The sequence below is a fragment of the Gymnoscopelus microlampas genome (assembly GCF_963454915.1).
Source record: "Gymnoscopelus microlampas genome assembly, chromosome: 14".
Classification (NCBI taxonomy): Eukaryota; Metazoa; Chordata; class Actinopteri; order Myctophiformes; family Myctophidae; genus Gymnoscopelus; species Gymnoscopelus microlampas.
The window spans coordinates 20,189,823-20,205,124 of NC_139951.1; positions in this window are offsets into that span (position 1 = coordinate 20,189,823).

Consider the following 15,302-nt stretch of genomic DNA (forward strand, 5'->3'; position numbering starts at 1 on the left):
TCATCTTGCTGCTACTAAACTGGACTCTTCCCTCTCAGTCACTGCCAGATGCTATGTTACCTCGTGTGGCTCCCTAGCCTCTGTGGTTTTCGACCCTTGCCTGCCTCAACTTTCTGTAATCCATAGGCCTATCCCTCTACTCTGTTAAATTAACTAATTGTACTAGTGGGGGGATACTTTTTGTCACTGTGCACACAGACAATTTATGGACCCTTTCCCCCTGACCATAACAATTTTATTCATTTTCAAGCAAGGGCAATAGCAGCAAGTACGTCGCAAGCAGAGGAGGCTGGCAGAGAGAGGCCAGGGTTGGGCCAAGAGACGCAGACTGAGTGGCCCAGTCAGACAGGCACTGTCTCAGAGAAACAAGTGTTGGAACTGGGAGTGCCAGAGAAGCCATGAGAAGCGGGTAGGTGCTCATCCTTGCTATATATCTATATTGTGAAATACAAAAGTTTAATTGCAGACTCACTCCCTAGCACTCCTCTGTACTCTTGTATCCCTTCTTGCCACCTTATTTTTTATATAGTTTACTATGCTGCAGATGTATCCTGATCAATTGTTCTCTCATGTCTTTGTTACTTAGATTAGTTTTTGTCTTGACTACAAAGAGAATGTCACTTAGATAGCATGCTGTTTTGACAGATGCTGACTGCATTGTGTACCTAGTATCTAGTTTCTTTGAGGCACTACATTTTTGTCTCCACAAGGCTGGACGGCTGAAGGCCGGAGAGACTGTTTTTGCTCCTGTTTGTAGGTCTGTGTGTCTGTGAGCAGCCGGACCGATCAGGCGTGAAACCTTACACTCCCAATAGTCAAAGGAAGAACTACAACCCCATATATTTAAAATTAGCCTCATGGTGGCGCTATAATTCACACTTCCAAAGTTTGCAGGGTATAGGCACCCGGCCTTGGGGTGACCTGCACTAGGAGCACGCTTTTCTAGTTTTTCTCTGCACTAAACTTACGTGACAATTTACCTTGTTGTTTGCTGATGCTTACTCTTGATCTCGCATTTGTAAGTTGCTCTGGATAAGAGCATCTGCTAAATAACTAAATAGTAAATTGTACTTGTAAAATTGTGTACAACCGCAGTCGTAGATAGTAACGGTACACAGAATAGCTATTAAATCAGAACGCTTTGAAGCCAGCTTGTCCAGCAGTTTTCAAAGTTGGGTCCGGGGACCCCCAGAGGTCCTTGGGGGGGTCTAGGCAGTCCCCAGCAAATTTTTAGGAGGTTATGATCTGATACAGTAGACTTTGTCTTATTAATGTAATGGATCCATTTATTGTACTCTTGATGGTAGAGAGGGCAGGCAGCAGGTTGCATTATTTTAAACAACTGACTTGTAATTTATGTTGTGTAATCAATCCATTTAAAAGCCCTCAAGTTGGAATGGTTAAACCTCTCTCTAAAACACAGACATTTCCCCTCCATCTTTTGCTCTCTCTCGTATACGGACACATGCATAGACTGGCATACACTATAATGTACATACATACCACAAACACAGCAAACAACATTTAAGCAGAACACATGATGTGACCTGTCACGTCACGCTGCCAGCGGGAAGATAAATACTCTTGCTGGGTTTATACCTAAATAGAGAATTTCTTAATTAAAAAACGTCATACCACACACAAAACATACTTTGCGCAATGTACGTGTACATGCACATGCATGTGCAAGACAGGGAAACCCTCTTATGCACACCCCACACCTGGATACGCATGGCCACAAATACACACACTCTCAGTGTCTCTCTCTCGCACAAGCACAAATTACCTGTAGGACAATGAGAGTAGTTGCTGTCGGGCAAAAACTTCATAATATTTTTTGTAAATGAATGCCTTACTTCGTCATACTACAGTGTCATACACGAATAGCAAACATAGCCGATCTACACTTATAGATCTGTGGGTTTTATAAACATTGAACCAATTAAAAGTATTAACAAGAGCCTGTGACCACTTAAAGGTAGGGTAAGTGATATTTTTTGGTTAAAACAAAAAGTATTTTGTTAAAAGGTTAAAGCACTATATTCTGATAGTAGCATTGCTATAGAGTGTTTGTTCAGTAACAGGAGTCTCCATGTCTCTCCAGCTCTTTAATAAACAGAAAATACATTTTTCGGTAGGTGTCAAAATCTCAGCCAATCAGGAGAAAGTACCAATTTTTAAGCTTAATTTTTATAGTGTTCTAGTTCCAATTTTGCCTGCTCATAGTGTCATCACTTCCAATTTCACTTGTTTAATCTATATCCTGATTGAGTTCTCTATCCTGATTGGATAAAATTGGAAATGAAACTGAAACGAAAATGCATTTTCTGTTTTATAAAGAGCTGGAGAGACTCCTTTTACTGAACAAACACTCTATAGCAACGAGTACTATCAGAATATAGAGCTATTTCACACTTATTTTAACCAAAGAAAATCACTTACCCTACCGTAATAACTACATTGAATTTAATGGAAATTAAAAGGTTCTGTTTTCCATTTCCTGAAAAGTAACAGTTTTGGACTTACAAGGTTTACGGCCAACAGCGGCGAAGTGAATTTGCTGTCTCTGATACTCTGATTCTCTGATACTGTTTTTTCTCTGTCTCTTTGTTTTCATGAAGGCCATCTGTTTAGGTGTAAGTCAGTAATGTTCTAACATATTCCATTTAATTAACTTTTTGCATTCTATTATTCCCTGATGGCTTGAATTGTATATGCCTCTATTCCATACCTGATGGAATCAGGTATGGAATAGAGGCATTATACAGTTCAAGATTTAGGATTCTTTATTGTTACATGCCATTATACAGGCACCACTGTGTCAGGTTATCGTCCTCTCTCCTGTAGGCCATCTCGTCATCATCGATGATCAGGGCAACAACTGTAGTGTTAACTTGTCTGTGAACTTAATCACACAGAGAATATATATATCCATGAACACACCAGTCAACTACGTCACACACACTCTTATCACTGGTTACCAGTTGGCCTGGCCTCTTTGCTTGCTCGGGAGGTTGGCGTTAATAACCTGTAAATGGGCATAAAAAACATTCAGCTCTTCCGGGTGGGAGGCAGCATCGTCAGCTGCACAGCTGGGTCTCCCTTTAAAGTCTGATATTGTGTGTAGTCGCTGTCACATACTGCATGAGTCATTAACACACAGCTGTGTGACGTGTCTCAATCTTCTCGGAATAGTGTACTGTGTACAAGGCCTGGACTATTTGAAAACACAGAGCTAGAGAAGTTAAACTTTACTGGCTTTTGCAATGCGGAGTCATGCCGCTGGAACGATATTATTGTGCTTTGATTGGCCACAGGTGTAACAGTAATCGTGGACGTGGCCTGATTCAGTTCTCTATGAAATTAAGTGGTTTTCTTTCAGCACTTGGTGTTTGGTAGCTAGTGCTCAGGTTCAAGTTCACTGTGGTGACGGTCCATGACATCCACCACTGGAGTTTCTGAACATACTTACCACTGCTTGTAACTCAGATCGTATGTCTGGAGATATGAGGGAATATGAACTGGGCTTATAACTGTATTGTTAACTTGTCGGTGAACTTAATCACACAGGGAATATGTCCATGAACACACCAGTCAACTGCGTCACGCACACTCTTATCACTAGTTACTTTGAGGTAGAACGCTGATTGTGTTGGTGGTGGTGGGGGATCCCCCTGGGGTGTTGGCGTTAATAACCTATAAATGGGCATTAAAAACATTCAGCTCTTCCGGGTGGGAGGCAGCACCGTCAGCTGCACAGCTGGGTCTCCCTTTAAAGTCTGATATTGTGTGTAGTCGCTGTCACATACTGCTGTCACATACTGCATGAGTCATTAACACACAGCTGTGTGACGTGTCTCGATCTTCTCTGCGTATTCCAGTTGCCGTGATCACTCTGTGTACAAGGCCTGGACTATTTGAAAACACACATACAGAGCTGTACTCGGTTCAAGTTCACTGTGGTGACGGTCCTTGACATCAGTCATCCACCACTTGAAATTCTGAACATATACTTACCACTCCAGACCTTACAAGTCAGACCTTATGTCTGGAGATATGAGGGAATATAAAGGTTCGTAGTTTTTTTTTTTTTTTTCTCAAACCAAGGAATGGAAAAGGCTTTATTGAAGAAACCCTGAAACTTTCAGAGCTTCCCTTTCAGTTGCGGCTGTCACCGAGTGGAGTGAGACTTTTCAATGTCTCATCTCTATCTCAGAATGCGGCTGAATGGAAAGAACACTGCAGACAAGGACAAATTATTAAACTCCTTGTCAATATGGCATGTGTGGCACTTGTGTCTAGTGTAATAAAGTTTCCCAACCTGGGGGGCTTTGTCTGTTTTGAGGTAGTCACACCTCACGCTTCCTCATGCTTTCATTCACTCTGCAGCTTTTGTTAGATGTGGTGCTCTATTGGGTTTCACATACAACGTTGTGTCTAGGGGTACATGCACTGTTACAGGGGAGGCATGCGTTAATCCGACAGACCTTTTCTCCGACTATGTGGCATCCGCGTGCGGTTAGGGTTAGGGTGCGGGTTTGGTTCGGGTTTACTGTTTAATGTCGGAGCACTGCGCTGTCGGAGGAATGCGCTGTCGGACTAACGTATTGCACCCCTGTTACAGACAGCTGAGTGTCTAGTGGAGACAGCTGAGTGTGTCTAGTGGTTATGCACTGTTAGATAAAAGGCAATATATAATAATATAATAAACACTTGGTATGAAAGTTTCAATAGTTGTCTCCGCCAGGCCGAAAGGCATGGCGAGAGAGTATGTTTTACCCCCTGTCCGTCCGTCCGTCCGTCCGTCCGTCCGTGTGTCCGTCTGTGAACAGCTAATCTCCCGCACCGTTGGCTTGATCGCAGCGAAACTGTGCACACACACTCCCTGGATGCCAATTCAGAATCTCTGCCCCAAATTTTTCACATGAGCCTGTTATAGCGCCACCAGGAAGCCGATTTGTGCAAAACATATTTTTTGACAGTACTCCTAGTACAGATTTTATCCAAACATCACGCAAATCAGTACACAGTATCTCTATAGTCATGTGATCAACACGGATCTGTCCATTTTTCCATATTCCATCCTGATTGGCTAAGGTTGGCTTCCAAAGTTTGCAGGATTGGTCCGTTTTGAACTAAATGCCTCAAATCATGAACGCAGCTTGCTATTTCCGTGAAATTTCACACGCACATTCTCACTAGGCCGAGGAAGAAATGCCACTTGAAAATGTTCAAATCAGCCTCATGGTGGCGCTATAAAAGGCCGATTTGCGTTTTTAACTATAACTGCAGCGATCTGCGTGAAACTTTGCATGCATAGTCCCTATAGAGGCCAAGGAAAAACATCTGCCCTGCATATTTCACATTAGCCTTTTATAGCACCACCAGGAGGCCGACTTATGTAAAACAATTTTTTTTAGATTAAGCCTTCACATTTTATCCAAATTTTACGCAAATCGGTACACATGATCTCTATAGTCATGTGATCAAGATGGATCTGTTTGATTTTTCATATTCCATCCTGATTGGCTAACATTGACATTTAAAGTTTACAGGAGTAGCCCGTTTTGAACAAAATGCCGCAAATCATGAACGCAGCGCCCGATTGCGCTGGAACTTTGCACGCACAGGCCGATGTTTATTTTTTATATTACTCCTACAAATTTTGTCCAAACATCATGCAAATCAATACACATTATCTCTATAGTCAAGTGATCAAGATGGATCTGTCCGATCTTTTATATTCCATCCTGATTGGCGAATTCCGAACATTGCTGCCCACAAAAACCTACCTGACCTGGCGGAGACCTGTGCTCCGAGGAGCACTTTTTCTAGTTTATGCTTGTTTGTTTGTCAGTGAGTTTGCGGAAGTCAGTGAGTTTACGGAGATACAGTAGTGAAGAGCTTCATGGTAAGGCTGGTGGATGATGATGTGCCCATTGGTAACGGTGATGGTCGATACTGTTCTAACAGCAAGTGAGGACAATAACTGTATAGGCTACTATTTGAAACACACATACAGAGCTAGAGAAGTCTAACTTAACCGGATTTTGCAATGTGGAGTCATGCCGCTGATGTGATATGTGCTTTAATTGACCACAGGTGTAACAGAGGTTTTAATCGTGGACTTGGCCTGATTCAGTTTGTCTCTATGAAATCAAGTGGTTTTCTTTCAGCACTTGGTGTTTGGTTGTAAGATGCCGTTTGAGATGTTAGGGTTTCATGCATTCATTACATACCACGCTGTCTGTAGGCTCCTCTTCACTCCAGTTGAATTTTGTGTCATATCAACTGGTGGGTTTTTGCCATTTAAACGGCACCAATTCGTGTTGGGTGCTACTTCATTGGCGCTCCTGAAGCAACTAGTTCTGCTTGGTTCAAGTTCACTGTGGTGGTGGCAGTCCATGACATCCACCACTTCAGTTTCTGAACATACGCACCACTGCTTGTAACTCAGATCTTATGTCTGGAGATATGAGGGAATATAAAGCACCGCGATACAAGCGCAGGTGGGCGATGGTGGATACCAAGCACTTGGACAGAATGGAAACTCAGACATGGGCCTAACGATTTCCGTCGCAAACGCTGCTATAAGCATATAAACTCAGGCTCCATTTCACTTTGAGGTAGAGGCTTTCTGTGGGCATGTTCATGTTGTGACAGAAATATATGGGGGTTATTCGCATAACGTGCTGTCTTTGGCGAGTGAGCTGTTTGTGCGTCACTGTGAGACCTGGAGTGAGTTCTGGATGCTGAGTCCTCCAGGGTCCTCCAAGGCTTAATTAATTTCAACTGTCATGTTGCTATCCAAACTAATTAGAGCTATTATGCTTTAATTATCTATACTGAGGCCCTATGGCATACAAATAATTCACTCTCAGAGTTAAATTAACACTATACAGATTTGACTGTGTTCATCCCAGCAGTACTGTTAATCTTGATGTCAGCCACTCTGTCTTGCTATTTCTCAATCCATTAAAAAGCGAATCCATCACTGCTAATAGGCCAGCTGACTGAACAGACCATTTGCCAAGACCATATTAAGGCAAACGCTGCTCTTGAGATATTGGCTGTCAAAAGAACTACACATCTACGTATGGGTGAATACTTTGAATCCCCCCACCCCCTCCACATACATTTAGAAATAAATCACATCCGATAACCTGACTGGATTATTGAAGATCAAAAGTAAAGGAGATGCAGAGTAATTTTTAATCAACCGCTCACAAAGCACTGCGTTGTGAGGCATTGTGAGACTTTCGATCGTCTGTTTTCGGTGAACAGATTTGGTGTAGAGGGAAAAAAGGAGAGGGCCAAGAAGAGACCCCATGGGGGACTCCAGTCAACAAAGTATTTAGGCAAAGTAGTGCCATGTTCCCCCCGAGCTATGTGATGAAAGACAGGGTGTACTGTACATGACGACTAGCACAATGGTGCCTGCCCGGCTTGAGTCTCAAAAACTAGATGTCCACTGCAAAGGGTTTAAACTCCAGTTACGATGGTCATCGTGGTGAGGTTCCCAAAGTTAGTCATTTAATCACATGAACCAACTCATAGTTTGAATATTCATTCAATTCAATTATGAATTGAATGAATATGAACTTGTACACAAATCAGTGGACCGTTGAATACCGCACAATACACACCAAGTACACTATTTCGTTTTTCTCCTCCTGTGTGAGGTCTTGCACCTCAAGCAGATGCAGTATTTAAACTCTCATCTTCTATTTACCAAAAGTAGACAGCAGGATTCTAATCGTAGGCTGTGATTTTACTACTATACTTACTACTATACTGTATATTCATAGATATTTGATTATGATTTATTTCATTTCTGGACTTTTATGCTTTCCTGTAAGGATCTGTTACATTTACATGTTTAACATCTCATATAATAACTATCTTCTAGCAATGTCTAAATGACTATAAACAAATTAAATCATTTCGCTGACTGTCATTTAATGACACAACACACATCTTTAAGATGAATAAAATACCATCCCATTAGCTATATTAAAATTTAAGGGATTTTTTAATGGCATCCACATGCTCACAGAGAGGATGATGGAGAGAGAGAGAGAGAGAGAGAGAGATGATTTTTTTGTTCAATGTACAATGCATTGTGATAATGTGAAGTTCACTAGCTGATTAAGTTTAATTAACGCATTAGCCATCATCACAACTCCCATCATCACATAGCCTGTCGAAAATAAATGTGTTCATGAAGTGCCTGCAAGTCTGCCACACACGCACGCACGCACACACACACACACACACACACACACACACACACATGCATGCACAATGGGGGCTACAGTAATTAACTTAAGCTGTACACCGCATTTCAAGCATGATGCCCGAGTCACGTTGCCAGTGGGAAAGAGGAATTAGCCCTGGCTGGTTTCTCCATTAAGACTGATATGAAATCGCATTTAGTGATTGGTACCGATATAAATCAATGATGTTGCCTAATGTGAGGGCCACATAGCGGTCTGAACCTCTAGTATTAGTTAAAATGGATTAGTTTGATTAAAAAAGAAAATATATATATATCATATAAACACCCACCTGGGTGCTTTACCCGAGTGATTCTCTGATGTTCTACTTTTTGCTGATGGGTTTCCAGTGAGGCAGGGCCTTCCGTTTAAAACCTAGGGGGCCGTGTCAACCAAGTAGTCTTTTTTGTGAGAGCATGTTTTTAATTGTTTACTTTGGGAGCGCAGCAATTTTGGAAACCCCAGCTGCGTGATGAGGCACTGTGAGTGTCTATTTTGTGCTTGCAAGTTTACTTGTAGCGTTTTTATCTGCTTGCTGAGAGCTGAATCTTTTTTGGAACCGTTTTTAGGCGAGTGCCATGGCGTTTTCAGCTGGGAAAAACGCCTTCGTCGACACAGTCCCTAATTCAGAGATAATCAAACACAAACATCATTCCCTGATGGCTACTATAGATCCATCAGATATGGAATGGAGGCATACAGTATGAAATGAGGTGCAGGGCTGGTGCTAGAGCTGCTATAATGGGCAGAGAAAAAAATACTACATTTACCTGACACTTACAGGTTTATTTTTACACTTTGAGTTAAATGAACACTAAGGATTTTACTGTGTACTTACTTACTACTTACTTGCGCCTACTACCCCTTCTGGGGCATAGGCCGCCAACAAGCGATCTCCAGGCATCTCTGTCTTGAGCTGTTTTCTCCAGTTGGTTCCATGTCATCTTCATGGTCTTGGTGTCTGGTTCCAGGTCTCTGCGCCAGGTGTTTCTGGGGCGACCCCTTTTCCGCTTGCCTTGCGGGTTCCATGTTAGGACTTGTCTAATGATGGTACTTCCTGGCTTTCGCAGGGTGTGGCCTATCCAGCGCCATCGGCGTTTCTTTATTTCTTCTTCTGCGGGCAGCTGGTTTGTTCTCTGCCAGAGTTTGCTGTTGCTGATGGTGTCTGGCCATCCGATGTGGAGGATCTTCCGCAGGCAGCTGTTAATGAAGACTTGCACTTTCTTGGTTGTAGCAGCTGTAGTTCTCCACATACTGGGACAGTAATAATTCGAAATGACTGATCGGGGCTGTGAAATCTGTATGTGCATTTACATTTGCATGATTATCTTGACATATTTGAGTTCATCCCCTGTGTGACCTAACGATAGCTGTTATTCCCTTTAACATAAAAATGAATTAATAATGAATTTCCCCCCTCACTTGTATCTACCATTATTGCGCTGAAGAGATTATTGTTCTGATTAAGCATAGCAGTGATATTATTTTTCTCCATAGTGTAAAAATAGCGTTGGTAAAAGTTTTCAAAGAATAATGAAGTTGCATATTTCATTTACTAATTGCATGTCATGTCTCTCTGTGAGTCTGTGAGTCTGTGAGCATGCAGAGTAGCATGTAAACACACTGGCCGTCATTTATCAACGGAGCGTATAAAAACATTTTTTTCCCCATATATTCGGCCGTACACCAACGTCGAAGTCACATTTATCAACGAATCCTATACAGCCGATCCTAGCGTACATTGGGTCGGAGCTTTGATAAATGTCACGGCTGAAACCGAGCGTCATTTAAATAATACGCCCTTAAATATTCTGGAAACACCCCGATTTTACGACATGAAGAACCAGTATACGACCCAAAAAAAAGCATGTTTCGCCGCCTCGCCTCGCTGCCTGTCAAGTCACACACACGCACACGCCTCTCTCTCTCTCTCTCACTCACACACACACACACACACACACACACACACACACACACACACACACACACACACACACACACACACACACACACACACACACACACACACACACACACACACACACACACACAACAACTGGTCTCCATCAGACATGAGATCTCAGCGTACGGATAGGATGAAGCCAACGTCAGGATGTATTGATAAATGCCGGAAGTTACGGTGATCTCGCCGTACGCCCATTATTTGGTCTGCACCGCGTTGATAAATGAGGGCCTGTAGGCCTAATCGTTATGTGGACTAATAGTTTGATTTTGGCCTTTATTGGAGAAAACTACTTTGCCAGAGCAGTTTGTATGTGCTTACTTACTAAAAAAACAACAACTACGGGAGCTGCTAAACACTATAGCCTGGGATCAATACCTTTTTCGGTGTGTGATCCGGTCGGAGCGGAAGCAACCCTATGCCTCACCCCCAAATAACCCCGGCCGTGATCAAGGGCATTGTAATATAGGGCCTACCTAATAAAATCCTTGATGCGTCGTAGTTTAGCTTATTTTTAAAATTCAAAATAAATATAAAAGTAAGTGTACTTTCCGGAGACTATTTAGACTAGTCTACCTTTGTAATCGATTCAGCATTTAAATTGGGGAACCAAAACAAAGCGGCTCCGCAAAACCGGAAGCAGCAAAAAACGGAAGCCGGAAGATATTTATTTTCTCTTTTTTTTTTGACCGGATCACACGGGCCATTTAATAACGAATACCAGGCTTGACTCCGAGGTGGAAAGACTGGTGATGCGAGGTTAGCTAAACACTAGATTGGAACAGATGTCATTGAATCACTAAGTATCTTCCCAATTTCATAACACGGTGAGAGGGTAAGAGTTGAACAAAATGTATGGCTGATTTACATCTCGACAATGTCAACAATTAACTTGGGGTCTTGGCAAACAGTCCTTTAACCATCTTAGTTTCTCTGTCTTTCTCTGAGCTCTGTTATTATAGGCCACTGGTCAGCAACCTTAAATGTCAAAAATGTATGCAAAATCTGTCTGGAGCCGCAAACAGCGTTTCGGCCGCAGTCTTCCTCAGAGCAGATTAAAGAGACTCTTTAATCTGCTCTGAGGAAGGCTGTGGCCGAAACGGGTTAGCGTTCTTGCAATAAAATGAGAAACTGAGCCACTTAGGTGGTTTTTGATTTGATAGATGTGATGTGATTAGCATGTGGCAGTGAACAACTCTGTCCACAAACTATTAAATTCTCTGTTTTCCTCAGTTATCTTAATTTATTTGCATTTGGAATCCATAGTGTAGCAGGGAATCACACACCGGTTTGTTTACACAAGCCAACTGGCTGGCGCCTTGCCAATAAATGTGTTGCAGGCGATGACAAACATTTTATTTGAAAGACATTTTTATTTGGAAGACATTTTTACAATTTTGGAGAACGTAAAAATGTATTTGTGATGTTTGGCCTACTCTGACCTTTTAGTTTGATTAATTGGCGCTCAAATAATTACGATTAACGATTTAATTGCGTTTCTGTCGTTGAACATTGGAACATTATGTATACAAACTTACATTTCTGTTTTGCTTTTAGGCTTTGTAAACAAAAGGCGCACAGGGCAGATAGAACAAATAACCTTACATAATTCAGTAACTTCATACTTTATATGAATAATGGAAATAGCCGATCTACAAGCTCAAAACGCATCACATTGTGATGCGTTTTGAGCTTGTAGATCTGCTATTTCCACTATTTATTTGTTTTAGAAAATATATGAAATATGTGTATGAAATGATTATGACGATTATGATGATTATGCAAAATATTATTGTGATTATCTCAAATAATTACGATTTGGCGATTATGTAATAATTGTGACAGGCCTTACAGTCAATGATAAATTAAAATATGAAAAACATATATATATCTTTTTTTTTTGGTAAAGCTACAGGGAGCCACTAGGGAGGGGCTAAAGAGCTGCATATGACTCCAGAGCCGCGGGTTGCAGACCCCCGTTATAGGCTTATCACCTGTCCTGTCCATCCTCATGGCCCATTTGCCCTGGCCTCCCCTCAATCCCCTCATTCCTGATTTATGAGTATAAAGACTCTGGAAACATCTTTCTCTAAATCAGTTCTAACTAAGCATCCGTTCAATCCTTTAATCCATTTAATGTCACCTCCAACCCCAACTCCTCCCTGAAGTAGGCTTTGGATTAGAAAAAACAAACAATCAAATTGACACACACACACACACACACACACACACACACACACACACACACACACACACACATACACACACACACACACACACACACACACACACACACACACACACACACACACACACACACACACACACACACACACACACACACACACACACACACACACACACCACAACAGAGTTCACATGCAGTCAAGGGGCAATACATCTGTGAGTGAGTATTTACCAAAAGCAAATGGTAACACTAATTCAAATATTCTTTCCTTGGACCCCAGGAAGATGGGTGTCAGCTAATGGGGATCCTTTTTATTAAACAAAGCACGATCTTCTTTGGCTAATGAACCCTATACACTGTATAGGGTTCATTAGCCAGAGAAGAAAAAAATGTTTGCCAGAGGGTATACTGTATAGTATAGTATACCCTCTGGCAAACATTTTAATATATGAGAGGGCTGCTGCTATATCAACCATGCTCATTACCATTAAATTAAAATGACATAAATTACATTAAACCAAAATACTGTACGAGGATGTTTACAGAATATAAATTCACATAAAGTTGCATTCACGTGAAGTTTACTGTCTGCAAAATGAATATCAGCTTCTCCTATCACCCAAAAGTGAAATAGAACTTTCTTGTCATAAAAAGGGATTCATGGGGAGGGTTTGCACATCTGTGTAGATTGAAAATAATAAAGGACCCAGAATTGAACTCTGGGGACACACCACAGGACAAGGTGATCCCGAGAGGATGACGCCTCCCCAATGACCACGAGAAGCTCTTATCGGTGAGGTAGTAGCGGAACCAGTCAAGTACCAATTCCCTGATGCCAACCCATTTTCCAGGCGGTTGATTAAAATCGTGGCCATGAGTGTGCACAAGATATGTGGTGCTGATCTTTACGCCGGTCTTTCGGTAAATAATCGATAGTTGCAGCAGCCCTGGCCTACACTACACCCCGCAGGTCCTCTGTTAGTTGTGTCCTGGTTCAAGGGTTCTGTCTAACACCCATGGCTAGGCCACTTTTAGTATGGCCCCAAAGTGAGCCTAGGAGTGTAGATTATTTTATTTTTTTTGGAAGAAAACGCAAAACACATTTTGTCTTTTCTTATTTCATTAATAGTTTTGTTGTTGTATTTTCTTGTTTTGGCTCGTACATTTTTTTTTACTGGTTTTATTTCCACTTTTTATGTTCAGCACTCGGAGTTGCATCTGATGTAGGCCTATGACGTGATACTTTGCTGTGGGACCCCATGATATGTGTTGTTACTGCATGGATACTGTAACTGACTCAGCAACAGCGTTGGTTCTCAAAGTGGGGTCCGAGGACCCTCAGGGGTCCCTGGAGGTGTACCAGGGGGTTCCCAGCAAAATGTGTTAATTTAGCGTCAAATTCATTTTAACAACTTTAACCATATATTATACTTAGGCTATTCAAAAATAGTAGATACACAAGCTCATAGAGCGTCACTTCGTGCCGCGCTATGAGCTCGTAGATCTGCTATTTTTGAGATGGGGCTCCGCAGCCAAATGCATTTCATTTTGGAGGTCCTTGACATGAAAAAGTTTGAGAACCACTGATCTACATAATTATGGAACAAATGTGTCACGGAGGCCCCCATAGATTGATTACTTCCACTTCGTACAAGTACGATGTTGCAATGAATGGAAAAGACCCTTCAGTGTTCAGTGGGTTGGATGATGTTGACAGCACTAGGGAAATCGAAGAATGTGGTTCTCACAGTGATAGCATACATGGAGCGTACTTCCCAGTGGAATATGTATATGTGCACTTAATTATGCGAACGGCGAGCTGGTCCAGTAACTAGACCTCTGTTTCTCTCGCCTAAGTTATGAATGTACTTTATTTTAATTATGCTATATGTACGCAAAGTGACCTTGACTCTGGACGTGTTTCTAGGTCTGCAGGTTTAACCATTTAAACCACTTCGTTGTACATCAAAAGACAAAATTAGCTGGTCTACAAGCCCACCGTAGATCTGCTAGATGTGTTATTTTCACAGAATGTTCGCCTATTTTTGCAGAATGTTCGCTTACTATGACATGCCCAGAGGCATGTCAAAATAGTCATGTCATAATAGAGGCATAGCATACAATGTACATACTTTGTTACTTTTAGGCTAAGCATAGCTTTGAAGCCGGCTGTTCTTGTTTTCTTTTCTAAAATGCCTCTGCCACTTCCACTGTTACACCGCATTTAGTTATCCGTCAGATTCTGTGACCTAACCACCAGGCCAGGTGGCCTACTTAGGTCATGGGTTTCAGCCATCAGGACCAGAGGAAGCTGCATCCTTAGGGTGTGGCTAAGTGTCCTTGAGTCACTCTTGCTTCGTAAGAGCAAAAAATGTGTACAGTATATGGTCAAGTAGGCTCGCTCCTCCTGGCTCCCCTCAGCCAAGGGCACTTGTTGCTCAAGCCCAGTGCTCTTCATTATATCACTGCACACCTCCTTAGTATAGTGCGTAGCAAAGAATCCTGAAGGGGGGCGTCAACAAGTGTCGCTTGGTAGTGGCGGACATCTTGGTGGGTCATAAACAGCTTGACTTAACATTGACTCTTACCCCCCTAATATGTCTGCAGCTACTATGCCAAGCACTAGACAGTAGTTATGCTCTTATTTGTGCTCCATCCTCTCCACAACCCCTTAATCCCTATATACTGTGTTGTATGATGAATAGTGAGCAACACAACGCGTTACATTGTCCTTTTATAGTGTGCTTATTTGGTCTTAATGATCTGTGTCTTCTTAATGGTTTAGTGCTTAATGTTTTGTAGAAAGCACTTTGAATTGCCTTGTGTTGAAATTCGCTATACAAATAAACTTAGTTAGCCTGGTGCCCTGCCTTGC